Below are 16,901 nucleotides of genomic sequence, written 5' to 3' on the forward strand. Positions count from 1 at the left end.
TTAACTTATTTCTTTTCTTTCCTTCTTCTTCCTTTCCTTATGTCTTCTTTGTTTCCTTCTAATGCATGAACCGAATCTCTATCTCCCTGGATTCGATCTTTGGATCATCTCTTGCCCAAGAATTTATGTCCTATAAATACCCTCAATCGATTCCCCTAAAACCTTCGCCCAAATCCTCTCGTATCAACCGCGAGAACAAGTTGGATCTCGTCGGAATTCATCAAAGTTCACTGGCCCTTCCTGGCACTGGTAAGCCACCATGTGCCTTCTTCTTCTGCCAATCAACTTCTTTCGACTCAACTCACCCATTCGACACCATTTCTTCTCGTCTCCTCCACCATAGCAATGCGTTCGAGCTCGTACACTGACGTTGGAGCACGATAGTTCACTAGAGAGACAAGCTCACCCCGCTTTGCATCCGCATCCCCGAGGACCAACTCCACCACCCCGTGAATCCCCTCGATGCACCGCCCCCAATTCCCTCCATGTGGGAGCCATTACCACGCCTCCTGCCCCTTCTCTGTAAGCACGCACATACGCCCCACCTCGTCTCTGTAGTCCCTTCCTTCTCCTGTTATTTTTAGATTGTTTTTTTAATGTTGGTTAACCAACCGGTTCAGTGTAGATCTAAGAAAACCAGTTGGTTTTAGTCAACTATATGCCCCAGGTTCCTTAAGTATTGGCCACCGAGCAAGCCGTTTTTCAGCCAACCAAAACATGACACGTATCATTGGATGATCCATAGAAGTTTTCTGTTTTTAGATTAGTTCCATTTTTAAAATAGCCACAACCTTTTTCATATTAGATCCAAACTAAGTGATTCCAAAGCCCTCATCCTCAAAAAATATTCCGTCTTTCCAGTGGTAGAAAAAGCATTTTATGTTTGAAAATTTTAAATTTGAATTTGATAAGATTTGCTCTAAACACTAAATTTGGACTAATTTTTATTAAAAAAATTATTTTGGGTAATTCTTCTTCCTACTATTTTCTATATGCTATACCTATCGATTAGATCAATAAAAATATTTTTTAGTTATCAAATAATGTTTTGGAACAGATCCAAGTTTCAACTTAATTAGGCCATAAATTTTGATTTATAAAACCTTTTGATTGATTATTTTTGCAAATTAAACTTTGAGCAAAATACTTTATGTTAAACTAATAAAAAATTATATTTTTTGAGGGAAAGGGCAGTAGGAGAGGCTCCTACTGTGTTTTCATATATAATGTGGGTGTTTTTACATAGTTACATCATATGTACATCATTCTAGGCACCCATAGAGGGGCTGTGTGTGGTCAAGTGGAAGTTTGAGAGCAGTTAACTAATACAAAATCTACTTATCAAAGATTAGCCAGAAAGGAGGAGACGAAGGCAGAATGTGCCTCTTTGGTCCTGTGTTGAAGTTGGCTAAAGTCGTTCTTAAATCTCCGAAACCAGGCATCAATGCTCGGGTTCACCCTTCTAAAATGTTTGTTGTTTCCCTCTTTCCACAAGCTCCAAGCTGCCACTAGGAATGTGTCGAAGAAGAGGGGGCTCCCCCAGGTGTCTTTAGTAGCTTGCAGCAGTTGGAGACGGCTGGTGAACATAGGCCAGGTGATGCCAAGTTTTTGCCAGCAAGCTTGACTGAAGGGACAAGTAAAGATCATGTGATCCACTATTTCTTCCACTTTGGTCCCGCAGAGGAGGCAGCTGTGGTCATGACCAATATCATAATGGCGGCGTTTCAACATGTTGCGCGTGTTTAATGTGTCATGCAGGAGCAACCACCCGAAAACCTTAGTCCTCATGATGCAATGGGATCGCCATAGGCATTTGAAGATAGGATAAATGATCGCTTCTTTGAAGTAGCATTTATAGTAGTCGGCCGACTTGTAATCTATTTTGCCCGAAGTATAGTACCAGACATCATTAATGGAGGAGGTCCGGCTCATGCGGGAGGGAATCATTTGGATGTCACACACTTCATTTAAAGCTTGCAAGGAGAGTGGAAGATGGAAAGTTTCTGAAAGTGCCGTGCTCTCCAAGAAACTCTTGATGGACACGTCTTCATGCATGACAAAGGAGAAGGCATAGGGGTGTGAAGTTTCTAGTACATCACAGTCCCAAAGATCTTTCCAAAATAGAGCTGTCGTGCCCGATACCACCTGTACTTGCGAGATGCCTCGGAAGATGGGGTTGAGTTTTAGAATAATCGCCACCAAAATGAGCCGATCGGGGTCATGGCATGTGGTACCTTGTCTGTGTAGTATGTGTCCCAAAGGAGCTGCACCCACGGGATATCAAGCTTGTTATAAAATTAGTGGAGGGATTTCATGAGCAACGAATCATTTTGCAGCATGATGTTGATCACCCCAAGCCTGCCAAGTTTTTTGTGTTTACATACGATTTCCCAAGCAGCTAGAGAGTTGAATTTATCTCCTTGTTCATTTTTCTTGGTCCAAAGACATCTTCTCCTAATCTTGTCAGGCATCTCAATCAGCTTGGGGGGAAACATGAGTCTACAGATGGCATGAATGAGCAGTGAAGTAACGGTTGCATTAAGCCAGGAAAGTTTGCCACCATAAGACATCATTGCGATAGTTGAAGTGAGGCAGCGTTTAGCGCTACAGACAAGCGGCATCAGGTCAAGGACAGTGGGTTTTGAAGTGCCAAGGGGTAAGCCAAGATACGTGAACGACATTGATCCAACGGAGCAACCAAACAGACTCGCAAAGGCATTAGCTGAGTCCACTGAGAGATTGATCGGGATGAGTGTGGACTTATGGAAATTAATCCAAAGGACAATGGATGAGGCATAGTCGGTAAGGATCTCTTTGATGATGGCTTCTTGTTGTGCGCAAGCTCACATTGCCTAGATCGTATCATTCGCGTATTGAATTACCGGATATTCAGTTTTCCTGCACAGGGGAATGGCAGGTGGATTTTGCCTTTTCTGAAGGCATCATTTATAGCGGACTGGAGAAGATCAGCGGCTAGCACAAAGATAAGTGGTGAGAGTGGATCCCCTTGGCGCACGCCTCTGCGGCACTGGAATTGACGTCCAGGAACCCCATTTAAGATTACAGAAGAGCGCCCCATGGAGAAGATAATATTAATCCATGAGAGCCACATGTCATTGAAGCCCATGTGTTTCATGATGTTAAGCATGGGGGCGTGCTCGATCATATCGAAGGCCTTGGCAAAGTCAAGCTTATGTAGGATAATTTCTCTCTTCGAGGCTTGGCACTGATGAATGTATTGGAAAGCCCAAGCAAGACAATCCTATATCGTTCACCCTTTGATGAAACCATACTGGTTTCTATGGATGATATTTAGGATGATGCGCTATAGACGATTGGCAGGGAGCTTGGTTATCAGCTTGAGGCAGCAGTTGAGCAGCGTGATCAGCTTGTAGTCATTCACAGTCTCAGGTGAGTTTGTTTTCTGGATTAGGGTAATCAGCCCATCATTTATACTTGTGAGATCCAAACCGCCTTCATGAAATTGGTCACACATGGAGTAAAAGTCATGCTTGATGAGAGTCCAACATGCTTTGAGAAAGGCGCCACTGAATCCATCAGGGTCGGGGGCACGATCTGCCGGCATTTCCTTAATCGCCACGTCTATTTCAGCATGCGTAAACGTTTCTGTTAAGTGGTCAAGATTTGTGTGGCACTGTATGATATCTAGTAGGTTGAATTTCATTTCAGTCCGACGAGAGGTGCCCAGGCGATCAGTATAAGTTTGAAAAAGCAAAGCTTCTTTCCCAGAGTGATCATCAACAATTCCCCCCTCATCATTTCTGAAGCTTGCAATGTTGTTACATCTGAACCATTCAGTGGCCACAGCTTGGACAAACTTTGTGTTTTCATCGCCGAATTTAATCCAAAGAATGGTGCAGCATTTTTTCCAATATTGATTTTGATAGTTGAGAAGGCACAAGAGATGTTTCTTGAGGGCATTGCAAACTGTAATGAGACCTTGGAACAATTAGATGAGCTGGAAAAAAAATTAGATTTTCATTTCTATAAATTTTTATTTCTAGATCAGAGAGCCTTATTTGTTTTTGTTTGATGTTCTTGAGTTTTCCGTAAGTTCTTCATAGTTTATTTTAGCTTTATTTATGTTTGTTTATGCTTTCTTTTGGTTTTGGAGTGATTGTTTATATGTATGCAATTGTTTTGTTACAATAGATTTCTCGAAGTGTGACGAGTAGAGTTATTAGGAATTGTGAGTGCGATGAACTTCACCAACAAGTACAAGTCAAGTTTACTTTGATCATATTTTAAATACATATGTTTTTATTGCATTAGTGCCACCTTTTCACCTTGCATCCAGTAGGTAAATTGAATTTGTAGCTTGAGTACCATCATGAGGCAGGAACCCATTACCCTGTTACTAAACCCTGGGAATAGATGAATTGATTATAATGTTATGCTTTAGTAGAAGGGGATTAGGTATGAGTGAACTCAAGATAATTGTGAGATATATGATACGATGGATCAAGTCTTGAACTTCAAGATTTCAAGACTCAAGACAATATTCAATACACCACTGGGTGGAATGGTTGAAGGGCACCCTGGAGAAACCAGAGGTCTTGCCTGTGTGAGCTGGAGTAGGCCATTTATCACGAGGGAAGCTCCACCCAGGCTCAAAGAGACAGAAGGACACTTCAAGATCGGAAGCTTACCTGTGCAACCCCAAGTCAACATGGGCTCTGGCTTGGTTGATCTTAGTTGTGACTCTAACTGGACATTGCTATGAGATGTAGATGAACGGTAGGATTGGATGGGTATTGTCATTGGTTAAGGATACTCTTTGAAAGACCATGTTTCAGTCATCCTGTTCTCAAACACCAGGAAGTGCAAAGACATAAAAGGAGGGATCAAATCTTATGGGGAAAGATTGCAAAACTCTGCAGAGTATTAACCTAATCGATTAGTCGTGTCCCCGGTTATAGAAAACTTGAGCCCCTGGAATTGGATCTTTCATGGAACTCTCAACACCGCACTATAATTTGATTATTGGGTTTAATAATGACTTTGTGTTGTGAGACACTGGTTGGTAGAACCATCTCATTAATAATAGCAAAGTAGTAGTAGCCAAATTGATTAATTATCTTGATTAAAATTGAGTGAGGGAAAAACCATCTTTTATACAAATTAAGACACAAAGCCTCCACAACCATATTGCATATAGTGACAGAGTTATTTTCATCGGTATTTATCTGTGATCTTAACAGTACATTCAATGTACCGACCTACATGGCTACAACTTATCATGCTGCAGGAATTTCTATGACGAGTAAGAGTGACGTTGTAGGGTTACGGTCTACACTCAATTTGCCATTGTCATTGATGGGACTCCACACCCTTATAATTGTTTTGTCGCTGTGTTATATGAGGTATACTCTGGATCTATGTTATCTTTTTAACATGTGACGTTATAGTATTTCATCAATGTACTGTGTGTGCTAGCATATCGATCCAGGGATCACAGAGAGCACAGATGCACCGATCCATTTGGGTCGGGTTGCTACATAACAGTTGTCCAGTGAGCAATTCCTGGATCACTCTGGTATCTTCTACTAACACTTAGCGCATAAGAAACATTTGGTATTGTACATATCATAGCATACATGATGGATCCAATAGCAGAGGCATATGGTACTCCGCTCATTTGCACTCGCTCATCAACTGTCTTGGGACATTGATTTCTGCTAAGTGGCCATGTGACATTGGGAGAAGTCCTTTCTTTGCATTCTCCATTTTAAACCTCTTTAAAACTCTGTCAATGTATGTGCTCTAACTTAGTGCTATTAGATGTCTTGATCTATCACTATAGATCTTTATGACCAATATATATGCAGCTTCACCTAAACCTTTCATTGAAATAACACTCTTTAGATAGACTTTTATTGTACTAAGATACTTAGTATCATTCGCAATCAATAATATGTTATCCACATATAATATTAGAAATGCTACAGAGCTCCCACTAAACTTGTTGTATACATAAGTTTCTTCGTCATTTTTCATGAAGAAAAAATCTTTCACTACTTCATCAAAACGTTAATTCCAACTCCTTGATGCTTGCTTCAAACCATATATTAACCTTTGAAGCTTGCGTAGTTTTCCGGTATCCTTTGGATTGACAAAACCTTCTAGCTGTATCATGTGTACATCCTCTTTTGGATTTCCATTTAGAAAGCAGTTTTGACATCCATATGCCATATCTCGTAATCGAAATATGCAGCTATAGCCATCATAATCCGCACAGACTTCAGCATTGCCACTTGAGAGAAAGTTTCATCATAATCAACTCCCTCAACTTGTGAAAACCCTTTCACAACTAGCCTTGCTTTGTAGATGGTGGAACTACCATTCGCATGCGTTTTTCTCTTGAAGATCCATTTACATTGTATGGGTTTTACACCCTCTAGAGGATCAACCAAGTTACAAACTTGATTTTCGTACATGGACTCCATTTAAGATTGAATAGCTTTGAGCCATTCTTTTAAGTTGGGCGCCGCCATCGCTTCTTTATAGTGCGTAGGTTCATCTTCCTCTAAGATGAATAGTTCATTGTGAAACCATTCAGGAGGTTCGATAACTCTTCCTGAACTATGTGGTTTAGTTCTAGTCTTAACTTGAGTTTCTACAGCGGGTGTAGTAATTTCCAGTTCAGTTGTGTGGACAACTTCCAAAACAAATTATGTTTCGTTAGACCTCACTTCTAGAGATTCAATAATCTCATCGAGTTGTACTGCCCTCCCACTTATTTATTTAGCGAGAAACTCCTTCTCCAGAAAATGTCCATTCTTAGTAACAAACACTTTGTCTTCGGACTTTTGGTAGAAGGAATACCCAATTGTTTCTTTGGGATAACCTACAAAGTAACACTTGTCTGCCTTGGGTTCGAGTTTATTTGGCTACAAGAGTTTTACCTAAGTCTCTCAACCACAAATCTTGAGATACGTCAAATTGGGTTTCTTGCCATTCCATAACTCATATGGTGTTGTCTCCACAGTCTTAGATGGTGCTCTATTTAGTGTATATGTTTCTATTTCAAGTGCAATCCCCGAAATGATAAGGGCAGATCGGTAAATAACATCATTGACCTTACCATGTCCAACAAAGTTCGGTTACGCCTTTTAGATACTTCATTTCTCTATGGAGCTCCTGGAGGAGTATGTTGTGAGACAACTCCACAATCACTTAGATGTTTCATAAACTCATGACTCAGATATTCTTCTCTGCCACCTGATTGTAGAAATTTAATCTTCTTGCAACGATGATTCACAACTTCTTCTGAAATTCCTTGAAATTTTCAGATGTTTAGACTTATGTTTCGTCAAGTAAATATACCCATATCTACTTAAATCACCAGTGAAGATTACAGATTATAAGTATCCACCGCGCCCCGGAATACTCATTTGACCACATACATCACTATTTATTATATCCAATAATTCAAGCGACCAGTCTAGATGACCAGTAAATGGCATTTTAGTCATTTTACCATCAGACAAGGTTTGCATGTTTCAAACGATTCACAATCAAATGATGTTAACACTCCATCTTTATGAAGCTTTTGCGTATGTTTCTTTCCGGTATGACCAAGGCGACAGTGCCACGTGTATATGGTATTATGAAGGAAATATGCCCTAGAGGCAATAATAAAGTTGTTATTTAATATTTCCTTATATCATTATAAATGTTTATTATTCATGCTAGAATTCTATTAACCGGAAACTTGATACATGTGTGGATACATAGACAAAACACCGTGTCCCTAGTAAGTCTCTACTAGACTAGCTCGTTAATCAAAGATGGTTAAGTTTCCTCACCATAGACATGTGTTGTCATTTGATGAACGGGATCACATCATTAGGAGAATGATGTGATGGACAAGACCCATCCGCTAGCGATGCATATTGATCGTTCAGTTTTATTGCTATTGCTTTCTTCGTGTCAAATACATATTCCTTCGATTATGAGATTATGCAACTCCTGGATACTGGAGGAATACCTTGTGTGCTATCAAACATCACAACGTAACCGGGTGATTATAAAGATGCTCTACAGGTATCTCCAAAGGTGTTTGTTGGGTTGGCATAGATCGAGATTAGGATTTGTCACTCCGAGTATCAAAGAGGTATCTCTGGGCCCTCTCGGTAATGTACATCATAAGAAGACTTGCAAGTAATGTGACTAATGAGTTAGTTGCAGGATGATGTATTATGGAATGAGTAAAGAGACTTTCTGGTAACGAGATTGAACTAGGTACGAAGATACCGACAATCGACTCTTGGGCAAGTAACATACCGATGACAAAGGGAATAACGCATGTTGTCATAATGGTTCGACCCATAAATATCTTTGTAGAATATGTAGGAGCCAATACGAGGATCTAGGTTCCGCCATTGGTTATTGACTGGAGAGGTGTCCCGGTCATGTCTACATAGTTCTCGAACCCGCAGGGTCCGCACGCTTAACGTTCGATGACGATTTTGTATTATATGAGTTATGTGATTTGGTGACCGAATGTTGTTCGGAGTCCCGTATGAGATCACAGGCATGAAGAGGAGTCTAGAAATGGTCGAGAGGTAAATATTTATATATAGGATGATAGTATTCAGACACTTGAAGTGTTCTAGATGGTATCGGGTCACCGGAAGGGGTTCCAGGCACCCCTGGCAAAGATATGGGCCTTATGGGCTAAGAGCGGGACAGACCAGCCCACAAGGGGCTGGTGCGCCCCCATACAGGACTAAATAGGAGGAGAAGGAAAGAAGGGAAGAGAGAAGAAAGGGGAGGGATTCGGCCTCCCCCTTCCCTCCTCCCTCCTCCTTCCTTTCCCCTCCGGAACTTATGTAAAGGGGGAGGCCGAATTGGGGAGGCGCCCAAGTAGGATTCCTTCTAATTGGGGCGCCCCCTTGGCTGCATCTCCTTCCCTCCAACCTATATATATACATAAACACTATTCTGATCACGGGATCAAAGTAATATTCTGATCACAACCTGAACTGCTTGAGTAACGCACCTGAACTTCCCTGTGTACTATCCTGACCTTCTGGCTATCTTCGCAACCGTGGCTTCCCCTGCGAGTTTTTCTGATCATTCGTGTTGTTTGTGATGTAAGTGTAATGTGGACACGTTTTTTAGAGTCTAAATGATTGTTTTGATTCGGATTCTAGCACGTTGGCGGATTTGCTCTCGGGGTCATGATGAACTTGTTTCTGTTACAAGTTTAATGCATGTTTTGGATGTTGTCGAAGTTCTGGAACGATGGGGATTAGGTTTTAGTACGAGTTTGGAGCACAAATTCTTTGTTATTTCAAACAAATTTGAAATCGCCCGTGTTCTTCATCCGCCCGAGATGCAACCCGCGCTTCTAGTGATTTCTTGTTTTTCTTTAAAGTTTGCTGCCTGATTTGCGTACTTTAGTGAAATTCGAGGCCTACTAATCCGTAAATTTTAATCGGGAGGGTCCTTATGGTTTTATTTCTAGCGATTTGATGTTGGCACTCCTGCGGGTTTCTGCACATGTTATTTTAGTTGTTTTGAAATTTACCCTCTGGTCCTTTCAGTTGTCGAAAGGTAGTTGCCAGATCATTTCCAAGGGGGTGCAGACGTTTTGCAATCTGTGGAGATGATTTTATGCTTCGGACGAATTCGTTTGTTCATTATTTCTAGATCTTCTAATGGTCGTTGTACAAGCTGGACTTCTGCGTTTTCATACCTGAACTTCTTCTTTTCCTTCATTGGATCCTGTCAGGGCTGGGGCGGCTCGGGATCGGGGGAGGATCAGGTGGATCCTGTTGGGTCTGTCCGGGTTTCTGTGCTGGACTTCTGCGTTGTCATACCTGAACTTCTTCTTTTTTCTTTCGCTGCAAGATAATGCAGCAAGTCCTTTGTATTAGAAACCCTTACTAGATTTTCTTCTGCAATTTTTGTTGTAGCTAGTGTGTCAGCGTGGAGCTGGACCATAGGAACATGCATCCTCTTTTTCCCTTAGTCTATGTTTTGGTATAGTTTTTTGATCATCCACTTATCTTTGGTAAGATCTGGACTTCTCTTTTTTTATTAATGGTTGAATTCTGGTTTTCCAGATTACATTCCACATTTGCAAGGCGAAGGCGCATGGTGCTCTATATTTTCTTTGTTTGGTTTCCTTTCGTATTTTTAATTCTTCAGATGTTCCTTTTTATTTTTTGTCTCGTGAGCAATCGTGGGATTAGCCCAAGTATGCATGCACTTTTTCCAGATCATGTAAGGGTCATTTGTAGAAGCTAGACTTCTATGTTCTTTATACGTGAACTTCTGCTTTTTCCTTCTTTGCAAAGTAATAAAGCAATTCCTCTGTATTTCCTTCTTTTTTATGTTACTTTTCATTATTTGCATTGGTTTGGATTTCTTTGACTTAGTCCCGTGAACAGCCATGTAATTGGGCGATGGATATGTGTATTTTTTTTTATTTTTTCTAGTATGTTATTTGTACTTATAATAGTTGTTGTTCTTCACTGAATAACTATCCTGAACTTCAGTGTGATAATCATTTTTAACATGTTAAATTTGAGGTTGTTATTTTTTGGATTTAAATATATTGTAGATATTGAAATCGGCATTGTGCGTATTGACCAATGCGGTAGCGCGAGGCCGAGCAGGGGGGAGGCGGGGTTGGGACCCCCCTCCCCTCCCCCTGCGACGCCGAGACAGGAACGAGCCGGAGCAGGCGACGACACGGCGTGCCGTGTTGTCGCATGCGGAGGCGAGTCCGTCACATCTGTGACCCCACTATCTATCTTAGGGTTTTTAGGGTTTAGGGTGCGTGCGGTGGGGGTGGAAACAGAATAACCGCATTGCGTCCTGTCAAATCCTAGCGCGCAGCAATGCGGTAGCGCGAGGCCGAGCAGGGTTGGGGAGGGGGGGTCGGGACCCCCCTCCCCTCCCCCTACGAAGCCGAGACAGGAACGAGCCGGAGCAGGCGACGATGCGGCGTGCCGCGTCATCGCATGCGGAGGCGAGTCCGTCACATCCGTGACCCCACTATCTATATTAGGGTTTTTAGGGTTTAGGGTGCGTGCGGTGGGGGTGGAAATAGAATAACCGCATTGCGTCCTGTCAAATCCTAGCGCGCAGCAATGCGGTAGCGCAAGGCCAAGCAGGGTTGGGGAGGGGGGTCGGGACCCCCCTCCCCTCCCCCTGCGAGGCCGAGACAGGAACGAGCCGGAGCAGGCGACGACGCGGCATGCCGCGTCATCGCATGCGGAGGCGAGTCCATCACATCCGTGACCCCACTATCTATATTAGGGTTTTTAGGGTTTAGGGTGCGTGCGGTGGGGGTGGAAACAGAATAACCGCATTGCGTCCTGTCAAATCCTAGCACACAGCAATGCGGTAGCGCGAGGCCGATCAGGGGGGAGGGGGGTCGGGACCCCCCTTCCCTCGCCCTGCGAGGCCGAGACAGGAACGAGCCGGAGCAGGCGACGATGCGGCATGCCGCGTCGTCGCATGCGGAGGCGAGTCCATCACATCCGTGACCCCACTATCTATCTTAGGGTTTTTAGGGTTTAGGGTTATTATGGTTTAGGGTTAGATATGAACTTCATGTGTTTTTGTACTTGAACTTCTTCTTTTTGTTTCTTAGGGTTTATTTATTCTTATGCCATTACTTCTTTTATTAGAGTACTTGAACTTCTTTCTTTATTTTTTGAACTTCTTTCTGTTGTTTTTTAGGTGCATATTTATGTATGTATTTTTCTTCCTTTGGTAGTGCCTTTGCCATCTATTTTTGGTTTTAAGGATATTAGCAGTGCTATTGTGTGAAGTTATCTCATTATAATAGATGCATTCAAATGGTGCATTCATTTATCTATCGATGTATTTACTTTTTTAGCTGTTGGGGGGGGGGTAAAACTGTAAATTCAGTGGCGCTGCAATTCCCACGACAGATAGGCATTAAGTGAGCATCTCCCTCGCCACCACCTGTCAGAAAACCCCTCTCCCCCTGTCGCTCGCTCTCTTCCCCCTCTCCGTTGCTCCGCTGCCTTCCTCGCCTCCAACTCCCGCTGATTTCTCCGCCCCTGTCCCCTGCCCTCGTGCTGGAGTAACCGGCGCACGCCCCCGCTCCTATTTCTCCCCCACGCCCCACTCTCCCTCACCCAACCCGCTCTATTCTGCTCTAAAGCGAGGGCGGCAACGGCCTGCGCGGTTGCAAGGTGCGCATGGCATCGTGGGGAGTGGAAGAACCGCCGCGGATTCGTGTGTGTGGGGGTTGTTTCAAGAGGTACAAATGCTGCCCCCCGCCCCCCTAATGCTTGCTTTTAGTTTCGCCAGATCTGTCGAGTCTGCCTCCTGTGTGCTCTCGCGTCTGCCTCCTACCCCCTTCTTCTGATGGTTTGATGGGAGATTAGGTAGGGTTCTTGTGCGTGTGGTGGGTGGATTCCATTCCCCTGTGGTCAGATTTGTCTATGAGATGCTTGTGTGTGCTATTTCTCCATTCAGAGTTGATTGGATTTCATTTCCCCTTTGGTGATTTCAGCATTTAGATGCATGTGAGAGAGGGTGTGGTGTGATGGTTCATGCTGAATCTGATGTATCTAATTGTCTTAGTATTGTTGATTTCAAAGTCTAGATTGTGTCTGTCACATGCTAGTTAGTTTCTGGATTCTTTTTTTGTTTGTGCTTGCCTATATGTGCTACTGTTCATGTTTTCATACTTGTTGATATTATCTAGTTGTTTCATCCTAGGGTTTCATTTAGTTGTTTTTTTGTATTTGTTGTATGATTTTCTACCTGCTAACTATATGCATTCTATCCCCTGTTTTTAGTAGGTTGTTCTAGGGTTTGGAGTTTCATTCGTCAAGGGGGTTGTGTTGTCATGGCTTCCAAACCTTCTCCAGGTATCTTAATGTAGTTGGATCTTGTATTTTAAAGCAGTATTCTTATATATGTCTTCCCATATCTTCATTTAGTTTTCTTGTTGGACTGCCATTCTTATTAGTGTGAACTTCTAAGAAAGGTTATGTGTATGCTTTTTACCCTTAGCTTGAGTTAGTAGTGTTGCTTACTTTTTAGTTGATGATTTGCAGGGGAAACTATGTCACCAAGTGTTGTTGGACTTCCCAAATGATTCATATTTATAGTGTATATCTTTGTTTTTTATTTGTTATCATGTTCATGGTATTGATATTTTAGTTTGGTTGTGAAATACTATTTGTGGTCATGCTACATATTTTTTATGTGCTATTTTCTTGGGTCACATAGTTGAACTTCTGGTTTTAATTATTGTTTGTTCATAATGAAATTTTGTTGAACTTCTGTTATGCACATTTTGTGTTTACTAGTTTGTTATATATCGTTGACCTTCTGGACATTCATGTTATATGTAGTAGCCCCTCTGAGTGTAGATTGTTTTTATAGTTTGTGTGTAGATTTTACTTTGTTTGTTGTGTTTACTGCTTTGTTAGGTATTGTTGAACTTCTTGTTATTGGACATTGTTGTCAAAGTAGAAGTCCCTTTGGTGTAGGATTGTGCATTAGAACTCAGCTTCCTTTTTACTTGCATTTTTTGTAGTTGGTGATAAGTTGAATAGTTCTAAAAAAATGCCTGCGATCAAGATGGAGCTTCAGAGGTTAATACTGATGCTCCAATATCTGATGCAGCTAAATCACCCATTATCCCTTTGACTTTGATTGCCGAGGTTGCTTCGAGCCTTGAGAATGTTTCAAGCCTCGAGGATCTTGCTTCTGTAGCTCTTGCTTCACCTAGTATGTGAAACCCCTTTTCTTTTCATTTTAAAGTTTTCAGCCATGTTTTTTTAGCTTGTTCATGTCGTTTGTTTTTGTTTTTGTTCATGACTTTTTTTTATTTTTTGCTTCAATTTTTTGTGTTTTTTACAGATGTGTCCACAGAGGAGGAAGCAGTGAACACCATCAATGATGTTTTATCTGAGTTGGGTTTACCAGAAAACCCTACTGCAGCTGAGGAGGGGGCTCCCTCAGTCAAAGGTTGTGATTCCGTTCCGGATCCTTTGTGCTTTCTTCGGATGTCAGAGACGCAGTCGCAGTCTGTTGATGGCACTGAACCTGTCACGCAACCCGAGGATGTGCCTTTTCAGCTTCTCTTGGAGGACCAACATAAGAGGAAGAAGCAAGAAAATTTTGACAAGAAGAGGGCGACCTGCCTTGCGAAAGGTTCTGATGTTCCTGGATCTGGTCATGCGGCTGAGCTCACTGTTGGGGAAGACGTGCCGTGTGGTAGTGATGGCACGGTTGTCCCTGTTAAGAAGAATATCAAGAAGACTACTGTGAGGAAGCTAGCAGTTGGTGAAGTTACTCCTCAGAGGAGCCCACGTGTTTCAAGGCCTACAGAAGTTGTTGAAGATGAAGGGTTAGGCCTTGGTGGTACGCCACACCGTAGTCCTCGTGTGCTTGCCACTGCCGCGCCTACACCTTCTCCGCTTGGTGCTGGTGTATCTGGTAAGGGGAAGAAATGCGGCATGAAGTGCAAGGTTCCACCTGCAAAGGTCAACAAAGGTGTGAAGCAGCGTTCTCGTGTTAATCCAGAGGACAAGGATGATGTTGATTTCAATGCTGATGATGAGGACGACGACGATGATGATGCTGCCGCTAATCAGGTATGAATGTCTCATGTTTACTGTTTTTTAGAGCATTTATCGCTGTTGCTGTAGTTTTATTGCTTTTAGCACTGCCTTGGCGTACATAGCTGACCTTCTGCTCCATCTCAATATAGACGAATAAATTAGCCGACGTGCTTTGCTTTTATGGTATTACTGCCTTTGTGTACATAGTTGGACTTCTGGGTATATACATGAAGAAATTAGCTCAACTTGTTTTGTATACATGTTTGATTACTGCCTTAGTGTATATGGTTGAACTTCTGCTTTTTAAATTTCCAACATTTTTGAAAGCATGTTGACTAGTGTTCATACATGGTTGTACTGCCTATGTAGACATAGTTGGACTTCTGAGATACATGTTTGATTACTGCCTTGGTATACATGGTTGAACTTCTTCTTTTGTAAATTTCCAACATTTTTTTGAAAGCATGTTGACTAGTGTTCATACATGGTTGTACTGCCTATGTAGACATAGTTGGACTTCTGAGATACATGTTTGATTACTGCCTTGGTATACATGGTTGAACTTCTTCTTTTGTAAATTTCCAACATTTTTTTGAAAGCATGTTGACTAGTGTTCATACATGGTTGTACTGCCTATGTAGACATAGTTGGACTTCTGAGATACATGTTTGATTACTGCCTTGGTATACATGGTTGAGCTTCTTCTTTTGTAAATTTCCAACATTTTTTTGAAAGCATGTTAACTTCTGGTCATGCATGGTTGTACTGCCTATGTAGACATGGTTGGACTTCTGAGATGTAGTGCGTATATGTAGGCATTAGTGGAATTTTGGTGAAGGTTGTGTGTCTCATTGTTCTGCCTTTTTTCCTTGTCAATGTATTTTTTTCAGTATCAGCTTGTGCAGCGGCCTGAGAGGAGGAAGAGAGGAGGCAAAGCGCCCGAAGAAGGTGGCCAAGGAGGAGGTGAGGCGAAACGTTTTAACAAGACGGTTCGCTGCTCACTAGGAGAGGTCAAGACGTGTGCGAAAATGCTACAAGATAGGCACAAGGCGAGGGTTATCAAGGCTAGTTTTGGTTGTGTGTTTGACTTGAAGGTTGATTACAACATTTCTCGTCCTTTGATGGGCAACATCTACACGAGGATTGACCCTTCAACCATGATTTTGGACATGGGTGAGGTGAACAAGGTTATACGTATTACAAGTGATGCTATTCACCATCTCTTTGGGTTCCCTCAAGGTAATCGTACCCCCCCTAGGCCCTCGAATGATGGTTTCGATGATGATGTTATGAGGTTGAAGGGCAAGCTTGGGTATGCTAGGAGTGACGACATCAAGACAAAGGATTTGCAGAATATCCTCGCTGAACTTGTGAAGGATGAGACGAAGGATGATCTTGCTCTGCAGGTGTTTTACCTTATTGTTTTCCTGAAGGTGGTTATCCCTGGAACGTCTACACGAGTGTCCGGGGAGGCAGCAATGGCCGATAACCTTGTGTTTGAGGATATGGCAGACATGGACTACTGCCAGTTGGTTGTTGAAGATATTCGGAGTGCTGTTGTTAGGTATCAGCAAGGTACTAGCAGAGGAAAAGCTGTCACAGGCTGTGCCATCGCCGGTTCTTATGTATCTAGACTGCCTTATCATTGGCAAGACGCCTAATATTGACTTGAGGACCCCTCGCATCAATTTCATGTATTAGGCCAAGCTTCTTGAGCTTGCTGCGGCTGACTTGGTCACGAAAGGTGATGATGACCCAGCCAACTGGGTGTTTGGCAGACTGCCTATGAGTGTTTCTATGCATTATTCTTTCCTTGAACCTTTGGTATTGTCTTGTATATTTTTTGTTCCCATGTTGCTTCATTTGTTTTATGACGCGTTGACTTTTGTTTTTGTATGCAGTGGAAGACACAGGCTGAGGTTGTGTTCTTTAGGGTTATCGAACGTCCTGTTCTAACTATGCCTCGTTCTGCCGGCCTAGGGAGTGGAAGTTCCCCAAGATTTGAATTCTCCCGGGATGTTAATACTGGTGCCCCCTGTAGATCCAGAAGGTTCTTCTGCCCGTGTGAGTGATGCAGGTGGAGTTTCTTGCAAGGATTTGTTTGAAGCTGCGAATGTTTCTATGGTTAGGATTGATAGTCTTCTTGAAACTGTTTGTGGGGAGTTGGCTCATGTTCCTTTGACTGTTGAGCGTCTTAGTCGCATTGATGGGATTCTTCCTCCCAGGAACGGGTTTGATGCTGAGTCTTCGAAGGAGGTCTTATGTATTGAAGCTAAATTTCTTGAAGAGCTTCGTCAGAGCACTTCCCAC

The sequence above is a fragment of the Triticum urartu genome, chromosome 6A (assembly GCF_056163025.1).
Source record: "Triticum urartu cultivar PI428250 chromosome 6A, HENAU_Tu73, whole genome shotgun sequence".
Classification (NCBI taxonomy): domain Eukaryota; kingdom Viridiplantae; phylum Streptophyta; class Magnoliopsida; order Poales; family Poaceae; genus Triticum; species Triticum urartu.